The sequence below is a fragment of the Centrocercus urophasianus genome, unplaced genomic scaffold, assembly GCF_019232065.1.
Source record: "Centrocercus urophasianus isolate 14NV4802_14NV808 unplaced genomic scaffold, USGS_Curo_1.0 seq_27, whole genome shotgun sequence".
NCBI classification, from domain to species: Eukaryota; Metazoa; Chordata; class Aves; order Galliformes; family Phasianidae; genus Centrocercus; species Centrocercus urophasianus.
The window spans coordinates 6,257,431-6,267,841 of record NW_024884833.1 but is presented as its reverse complement, the minus strand read 5'-3'; positions in this window follow the sequence as shown (position 1 = coordinate 6,267,841).

The following is a 10,411-nucleotide window of genomic DNA, read 5'->3' as shown; positions in this document are numbered from 1 at the left end:
GTGAGGGGAAGAATGTAAAAGCAGGTAGGAAATATAACAGAGATAGGAACATCTGCGTAACACAGCATCTCATTTTGTTTCTTCATCACTGTAATTCTTTACCCCCCTTTTAATACTGTGCATTACTCCTTCTGAAGCTTGCATTCTCTTCAATGTTACAGTGCAGCCTGAGTAAATCCAGCTAGACTTTCCCACAGCTCAGTCTCTACAGGTCTGGTCAGCAAAATCTCCATCAGCTTCACAGTGGGAGATGTAGTAATTTACCATGAGTGACTCTAAAGGAGCCATGTTGCACCTTAAAGAAGTCAGGTGTTGTTGAGCTGCTAATTTCAGAAACGGTATCGAGTCTATCTATTAGTGAACACAAAAGATTAAGAGCACACACGAGTAAAATTTGTGCAGTGCTTAATGAAGCAAGAGGCTGGGAAGATAGTACATGGAGTTCAAATTCATTATAGGTTGCAGGAAAAAAAAAAAAAAAAAAAGCCAACTGTTCAGCTTAGACAAATTATTTCTGTCTTGCAAGGTGTAATGAGGAAATATTCTGAAAGTATGAATTCTGATGCAGTCAAAGCAATACCGGATCAATAGCAAACATATTACATAGATCTCTCAGTCTTCTCCATTTCTTCGAAAATACTCATATGATTTCATAAGGAAAGGTGGGATGCCTGTGCCCCTCCACACAACTTTACAATTTACTCATTGGTTGTTTTCACTAAGATCAGAGAGAAAGGCGAAGGTCTTGAAGATAATTCATGTACCATGAGCTTCATGAGAACAGTCATCTGAGTTAGCATCACATGCTTCTGCTTAAAACAAAGTGAATCACTTTCTGCATAGTTAGACACAAAGAAACCATGCAAGAGAGAATCAGAGACCTAACAAGTATCTGCCGTTCGGTGTGCAAGAGACAGAACTGCAAGACACCTGACTTCATCAGTTCCCAGGGTTTTATTTGCTTTCCTTACTTGGCTGGCTGCCTACTGGATTAATTCTCAGTTTTCTGACTAAAGCACAGCAAAGCACATTTTGAGGGACAAAACAGACAAGCTCTCTCTCTCTCCACTGATTCCACAGAAAAGTGTGGTTATCTGTCATTATTCTTGGTTTTCTTACAGATTTCTAGTGACAAAAGGATTAGTCTCAAAAGATGCTTATCGCAGCTTGAGCTCTCACCCCAATGCTGATTCAGAACAGGATGATCCTTGCAAGAAGTGTTCCCTCTAGCAATCACACAGTAATGTCCTCATGAGTTTGCATCATAAATTTGGACTTATATAAATCCTTCCCAACAAAACTGCTTCTGACAACAGTAGAAACACACCAAATTTAGCCCCAATTAACAGACTTTCTACTTCCCAGCTTTCCTCTGCAGATCTTAAGAGAATTGCCAGGTTCTTTCCCATGACTCCTCTAATTGTATATCTGACGCAGTACCTCTGAGTGATGAAGAACACTAGTAATGCTTAAAACCATACATCCCCAACCATTAGAAATCACAACAATCTCTAAAAAAACAAAGTGGTACTCCAGAAATTATTGCTGGATCCAGCTGACCTCACAAACCATATCTTAGCAGTCTACCATTCTTTATCTAGAAGCAGGCCCAGTAAGATCTTTCTTACACATCCAAACCAGGACATTACCACCAATGTCTTGTAACGATAATTGTATTGTTAGATCTATGGTTTTCAGGAACTAATACTGCCAGCTGAGTCATTTGCATTCCGTACCAACCTGACCATGAAAGAAAAATAATTTTTGTCAATTGCTTCACTTAAAACACTTGCCTGATGGAGGTATAAGAAGAAGAAATTCTTTCTGCAAATCCTATTTGATGCTGATAAGTTCCATGTGAAAACAACAGAGACTCAAATGACAGGATATTTGGATGGTTTGGACAGAATTAAAAAGTCTGTCAGACATTGCACCTTTTCCCATCTATCTTACTATTTAAAAAACAGTGGCATCCAGATGACAGTCACGGGGTTGATAGTAAATCTAGTGTGGGTAAATTTACAGTTGTTCTAAAATAAAGGCAAAGACACAATAATGGACAGCATTAACTGTCCTCTGGTCATCTGCCATTTGTTTAGTCAGGAACCGAAATCATTACAGCTCCACAGCCTGCTTTCACAGAATTACAGACTCACAAAACTGTGGGGTTGGAAAGGACCTCTAGAGATTCACTGAGTCTAACCCTCTGCTAAATCAGGTTCCCTACAGCAGGTAGCACAGGTAGATGTCCAGGCAGGTCTTGAATATCTCCAGAGGAGGAGACTTCACAACCTCCCTGGGCAGCCTGTTCCAGTGCTCCATCACTCTGACAGTAAAGATCCTCCTCACATTCATATGGATCCTCCTGTGTTTTATTTTCTACCTGTTGCTCCCTGTTCTACTGCTGTTCACCACCGAGAAGAGCCTCTCTCTATCAACCTGGTTCCTGCACTTTATTTATAAACAGTGATGATATCCCCTCTCAGCCTTCTCTTCCCCAGGCTGAACAGACCCAGGTCTCTCAGCCTTTCATCATACAGGAGATGGTCCAGGCCTTTAATCACCTTTGTTGCCCTCCACTAGACTCTCTCTAGTAGTTCCCTGTCCTTTTTGAAATGAGGAGCCCAGAACTGAACACAGTATTGCAGATGTGCCCTCATTAGGGCAGAGGAGAAAGGGAAGATCATCGCTCTGGACCCACAAACCTCACACTCTTAATGGACTCCATGATATCTTTGGCCTTCTTGGCCACAAAGGAACACTGCTGACTCACGGCCAACCTGGACCCCAAGTCCTTCTCCGTAGAGCTCTTTTCCAGTAGGTCAGTCCCTAACCTGTACTGATGCATGTGGTAATTCCTTCCCAGGTGCAGGACTCTACGCTTGCTCTTGTTAAACATCATCGGTCTGTTCAATGGCAGCACAGCCATTGATACATGTATCAGCCACTCCTCCCAGCCTCCCAGCTTCCCAGCTTCGTGAAAAAAAAAAAAAAAAGACATCCCTGTGACATGAGAAAAATGGAACTACCTACGTTACATGATACAAATATGTTTCACTTTTTTAATCAGCTAACACATGTCTTTTCTTACTCAGATACTGAGGAGTATTTAGAAAGCAATGTCTCATCCACTCATCTGTATTTTGAATTTGTAAGGCTTACTACACCTCTCTGGTTTTACAGACAAGTCCAGCTCCTTTAGGCAGAGGTAGATCACTCCTTGGACCTGCTCTGTAATATTTTTTGTTGCTGCAGTCACTGACAGTTGTTGCACAGGCAAAGAATTAAAGTCTCACTAACTGCTGGCATAGGCACTGTCTCGAAAGCCAGGACATGGCATTTTATTTGCTGCAGAGAGAAAGAGTTTGGAAAATTGAAGTAATTCAAAGAAATATCAAACCAGAAAACCACACATCAGGGTAGCAGCAGAACAATGTGTTAAGATTAGAGGAAAAAGCACAGAAAAACAAGGCCAGAGGACTAGGTTGTTGGGTGCCATGATCTCTGCAAATCACCATAAACACTCTCAATAACATCATTTATGAAACTGTCTTTTTTCTTCCCTTTTCTGTATGCTTTGCTCTGCAAAGCATTTCTTTCTTTGTGCAGACAAGCAAAAACTGGTATTGGCAAAACGCATAGTAAACTTTTTCTCTTCCCAGACTAATCATCCCTTTCCCTCTGCAAAAACACACAGTGCTGTCCATCACAATTTAAGAAATGACATGAAAGGAACACAGAGCATGAAGTCAAAAGCGCGCATTTGTTTGACAGAGGGCAGATGCAGCCACCCCATCGCTGGGTGCCTCACACTCTGTGCTCTGAGGCATTGTTCTGTGTCATTAACTCTGTTCCTCTCACTTGTGCCTGTGGAGATGTGCTGCTCTCCCCCTCTGCTGCCCATGATCTCAGCTGAGTGAAGACACCCTGTGGTGGAAACTGGGTACAGGCTTCTGTAGTTATAATCTATGAACCTGTGAATCGCAAGCCTCATTTTGACAAGGTCACATCCCTGCAGCTTCATGAGAAGCTTGTAGTCTCTGGAAGTTGACACCGTGCTGCAGTTCTGAAGCCAGGAGACAAGAGCCTTGTCCTTCTGAATAACTGAAGGGAAGGTCGCTCAAAATCCTTGATGATCTGCCCTAATTCTGTGCATAGATAGTGGTATTTGTAACCACAGAAACATCCCTGATGCCTTCTAGCTCAAGGATGTAGCCCATGATTCAGTGTAATGAACAGAAACATTCAGAGTGCCCTGGTATGAGGGACTGAGAGTCTGAAACATTCCATCCATGTTTGTGTGTGATCCAGTACTAGAAGTCTCACTTTCCTACAGGTTAAAGGAGCAACTAAACTATTTTGTTCTTTCAAAATGAATGAAAATTTCACAGTTGTACACCTGGAGGCTGTCTGCCTTGTCTTCATATCTGACCCACTGATTTCTGATACACAAAACAGCATCACTGAATTTCATGGAGATTTCCCTAAAGACATACAGTAGTGAGCCAGAGCCTCATCAGGTGGTAATTAATCAGCAAGACCCTGGAGGTGTGGGATAGGCATACAACAGCAGCTGAAAGGATTCCCACACACACACAGATGAATGTGGCAGACCAATCCCATTGATCATTTGCTTTCAAGGCACTGGAACTCTCTATCATGCCAGCAGAGGCAGGACTTTTTTTTTTTTTTTTTTTTTTTTTTTTCCTCACAAGGGTGGTACGCTACTTTCAGTTCAACAGTTCTTCGTAAGACTGCAGCTTCAAGAATTCCAGGAAAAAAGATAGAGAGTTTGGGACTAAATTGGAATCTTCCCAGACTTCGCCTGGCTTATGAATTTTACTATAATTACAGAGGTGGCAAATTGGCTGGTCCAGTAATCAGGGTGTTTCTGTACTTTCAAAGTTCTGGTACAGCCAGGAGTGCATGAGCAGGACCAGCAGAGAGGCCTTTCCCTGTGGAAACTAAACGTGCAGTACAAATGTGCTGATAGTGAAACAAATGCAGCCTCTTTGTCCAGTGCTCCCTTCTGCTGATGTGAACAAATTGTGGACAGTTGGAGCCCTTGAAGTTCTGAAGAACAGGCTAGAAAAGTATCTTTGAGGTTGCTTTTCAGTTGGTAGAGACTTAGATACCTTCTGAAGAACCTTTCTAGCACTGTTTTTCTATGACTACTTAAAAAAATTATTTTGGTCAACTCCTCTCCTCTTAGCAAAGGAAATCACAGGGCAAATAGTAAAGATTGCCCAGACACTGTGGTCAGTAGGACCACACCACTCCTCTGTGGAACACTGTGCAGGCTGGGATGGTACAACACAAATCCTGTTATCTGTTTGTTCAGGACCCTGTGATCGCTGCTCTCTGCACTGTCAGTTAAGCAGATCACTTCCCTGTAGGCATGCTTATCCAACATGCTTATGTGGAAAATCGCATTGCAGTGCTGGATGGTTTCTACTACAAAGTAGGTCATGTTCCATTCTCTGCAGTCCTCTCACAATTCCCATTTTTCCTCTGAGCTTTTTTGCCCTCACAGTCTGTCCCAAGCCAGCTATCTGCTTATGACTTGTTCCCTCTTGCCTACCAGTAAGGCTATTATTCACGGCCTCCTTTCCACTCTTTCATAAGCCACTTAGCAGTTTCACATTGTCAGTGAAACATCTTCCATGAGCTGGCAGTCCCTTCCTCCAGAGCCCTCCCTTTTTTTCCTGAAGACTTCTAGCGAAGTACTTGCTTTGCATTCCAGCTTTTAAGTGATTTTTTTCAAGCAGCCATTAATGTCAATAATCGATATTACTTCTGAACAAAACCAATACATATCCTTTACACCGTTTCTTCTCACCCAGGCACGTCCTGGAGACCTCTGGGAGCTCACTGACAGAAAAGCTATCAGGCAATGTGGAGTCTGCCTGCAAAGGCTCTCCTGTGGAATAAGACTGTCTATGACCCAGAACATGGGAGCACCCAGACTGGCTCCCTGCAGCTCTGGGTTTCTCCTCCTCACACTGTCTCCTCCCACCCTTCAGATTAGCACATTTGTTTTCTCCACACAGCTGCACAACTCAAACAAACTGAGTGGAGATGACCTCATTTCATATCCATGCCAGAAATAATGGAGATCTAGGATCACAAGGCACATTTAGCAGAAAATGACATAGGAGATTATATGAAATAACAGCTTGGGGTAGAATAGAAGGAGAAAAGGGCTGAAACACATATACAGGATTTTTATTTTTTTTTCAGTTCAGCGGTGATGAGGCCAATCAGATACTGTGTTGTGCCAGAGAAATGAGACGGAGATGATAGGACAATGTCACGAAAGCCAGCTTGATGCCAGGAGATATAGCCTTAAAATTCATATTTAATTACTTTACCTCATATCACCCTATCCAACTGCCTTACACAAATCAAGATAGTTTTGTTAACAGTTACTGAAATACTAAAACACAGTTTTAGCACAGAGATAGCAGTCCTCCAGTCCTGAACTTCTTTCCAAAGCAGTCATTAAGTTTGCTGCGTAAAGTTCAGCTGGTCTTACGTTGTTCAGAAAGCACTGTCTCACTACAGATGTTTTAGAACGACTTTCATCTTTTTACATGAAATGTTTATCTTTTCTTTACACACTTTTTTCATTCTGTCCTTGAATATCTACTGATTACATTCTTTTATCAACAGTTTGCTATGCTCTGTCTGTACTGCAGTTTTTTCTTTATCCAAATGTTGGTAGAGACTTAGACACCTTCTGAAGAACCTTTCTAGCTCTGTTTTTCTATGACTACTTAAAAAAATTGTTTTGGTCAACTCCTCTCCTCTTAGCAAAGGAAATCACAGGGCAAATAGTAAAGATTGCCCAGACACTGTGGTCAGTAGGACCACACCACTCCTCTGTGGAACACTGTGCAGGCTGGGATGGTACAACACAAATCCTGTTATCTGTTTGTTCAGGACCCTGGATCCATTGTTCAGGATCCATTCAATACAGTCCCATAAAAGTAATTCAAAAAGAACTTCCAGGCTCACTAAGTTCTCTGAATTCTCCAGCCTTCCTGCTGATACAAAGGTTATATTGAACATGAAAACTAATACAACTTATCAGATTTATATATATTTTTTTGCTATTATAAGCTGCAGGTATTTTTCTTCTTCTCTAGCATGTATTAAGCTGATCACTTTGTAACTGTAAGAGTGTTTCATGTAATCTGTGTCACACAAGAAAAAAAAAAATCACGTAACTAACTGAATTAACAGAATCCATCCAACAAAATTAAAGGCACTATGCTTACTTTGGCATTGAGGTAAGAATCCTGGCAAAACCAAAGCTATTTAGGATAACTGAAAGACAGACAGAGCCACAGTATCTCAGTGTTTTGTAAGGTGCTACGGATAAGAGGTGGAGCAACTCCTTTGGAAACTTTCCAAAGGTAATTGGGATTATTTCTCAACACGATTTCTGACCATGGCAGAAGTAGACACAACAACTAAAGAATGCAAAGAATTTTATCATACAAAGAAGATATATGACTAGTTACTAAGTTATGTAAAACAAACTGCAGATTTCAAGGCTTGTTTTAGAATTCTAAAAACAATGCAGAGAAGTAGGTTATACATTTAAAAGAGGAGTCAGGATTTTGACACTTTAGAAGCTGACAAGGAGTGCTTCAGAAAGATAAATGCTGGTATGTCAGAGATTGAACCAAATAACCTATGTGATACCATGACAGATACAATCTAGCTCCTACGTTGGCAGTCCAGTGAGTCATGCTGCAGAGCCAGGAGCTGGACTCCATCATCCTTACAGGTCCCTTCCCACTCAGAATGTCCTGTGGCTCTGCGATTCTACAGTCAATTAGAAGCCATTACACACAGCATGTGGGGCACATTTTCCAAACTAAACCATGATCCAGGTGCCAGGAAACATTCAAGAGCCCTGAAATAGAATACTGAATGAAGGCCTGTGTCATGTCTCCTGAAGTAGACAAAAGCTTCTCAACATGAGCAAGTCCTGGCAGCTTAGAAAAAAAAGTGCTCAGGGACAAACTGCTTGTTAATGCTAAAGTTCAGATTGCATCCAGATACTATAGGGTCTGATGCTATGTCTGTCAGTGTCTTCTTGAACTTATTAAGAGAAATACATTATATGTCATTTGCACATTTGACAAATAGCAACTTCAGCCTTAAAAGACATGGTTTGCTTGCAGGATTTGCATGGACAAGCAGATGCAATATTTTTTGTGTGTTTTGAGAAAAACAAAGTCTGGGTTCCCTCTCTGTAGGTCTTTGCTTTACTTAAACTAACAATTCCCATCAGAACCATGCCTTTCTAAGCAACTTGCTGGACACTGGAGACAACAGAAGCAGTAATCAGAAAGTGGGCCAGACAGAACTTGGGTGAGGAAGGTAATTAAATATGTGCTCTATGGGATACAGAGCAACAGAGTTTCCTCTGGGTTCCACCTTTATCCCACCATGGTCAGCTCAATTAGCATTATTGCTAACTGATTTCCATCATGATTTATATGGACTGTAAAGGAGAACTCTCCTGCAAAAGAGAGTTCAGGCACACTGAGGTCTCTAGCAATGGCTGTGCTTACGGGAAATGAGCAGAGGCACTGACAAATTACAAAGTCCAGTCTCTATGGAGAGCACAGATGCTCTTATTTACAGCTGATATTTCTCTCTCAGGGAAATTAGTTAAAACCCTCATCTCGGGATACGTTTGCAACAAATTTTTTTTGTCCAGCACCTGTATATAAACAAAAATAGATGCCTATATAATACTTTGCTGTCACTCAATTTTGTTCTATTTTCTACGATACAGCAAGCTGCCTTTGGACTTTAGATCTGTTTTTCAAGATATTTGTGGACCTTCCCTGACTTTACTTTATTGATACCTTCCCTGGGCATAGTACTGAACAACTAAATGAAAGCTGACCTAGGAGATCCTGCTGAACTCCACTTGACACCTTTTTCTAGTTTGGTAATAGACCACTGAGAACAGCCCAGAAGCAGTGATCCAAGCAATTTCACACTCATTCATAGAATTTTTATTAAACTCAGGTTTTCTAGCACTTTTATAATAATGTCCTGTCAAGCAGTGCAAGAAATCTCATCAGTCTCAGAAACCTAACACAATACCATCTCTTCCATAGCCACAGGGACTGCAGATATTCCCCTTGCTGAAGAAAACTAAATTATGAAGACACAATTTGCTCCTGACAAACTTCTACTTAGTTCTTTGCTATATGCTGGGAGTTTGCAAACACTTTTTTTTTTTTATCATTCCTGAGTCTGCTGGCACAGAAGTCAACTCATCCAGATTTCCACCTTTCTCAGGTGGCACTGTGTTTGACAGCCAAAAGGGTGCATGGTGATCTGAGACTTTCAACTGCCCCTTTTTGGGAAAGGCGCTGAAGATGCTTAATGATGCATTATAAGTTTGGAGAAAACAGCAAGTTTCCACATGTTATGAAGTAGTAATTCTGTCATCCCTGGAACACTAGCCTACACAATTTCTTCCTACAGCATTGGTCCATGTGCAACTGGTTTCAGATGCTGTGGCTGGTATGAGCTGCAATTAATTAGGGCCCGTCAAGAACTTGAGCATCTCTTTAGTTTGCTCCCTCAGTAGGTTTCTGGTTTTTAATAAAAAGTTTCATGTGGCAGCTTGTCTCTTAGGCATGGCAACTTGAGAATTTTTTACAGTGTGGAAATTATCTCTAAGGCTCTTGTTTCTGTCATATTCGGTTAAAATGAGCAAGGATCTCTGAATTTATCAGAGAAATGCAGTATTACAATTACAATCACGTTCCCCTTCTTTCCAGAGGAAAGTCAGTAATCTTCAGACAAAGCATGTTGAGTGACAGAACAATCCATCTGTTTGTGACATCTTGCCAACTAGAAATACTCTGAATAAACAGTATCTTGAATTATAGATATATTTTCTACTTACTTAATGGTTTCAAGTCCAACACTGGCTTATGGGAATCCAGAAATGTTTCAAGTAAGGGAGGGGGATTGTAACTAGACAATCTTTAAGGTCTCTTCCAACCTAAGCCGCTCTAAGATTCTATTATTTTCTGTGGAGTGAGAGAAACAGTCATAAAACCATACAAGGAGCGGTGTAGGTAGAAAGCTATTATAGCAATTATTTCCCTAAGGTGGAAACACAATCTAAGATAATGAATATAGAAGACATGCTCTTCGTTCTTCCAGACATACTCACTCAGAACCAGTTTTCTGGATTTGTGGAAATAGAGGCCACTTGTTTTCAGGTGTTTCTTGCTACATGTCTGTATTATTCACATGCTTGCAAGTGAATCAAGTATTTGTTCTACTTAGATTGTAAAAAAAAAACAAAAACCAAAAAACAAAAACAGCAGGAGGTTTTGTACTTAATGCAGTGTCTCTCTTCCTC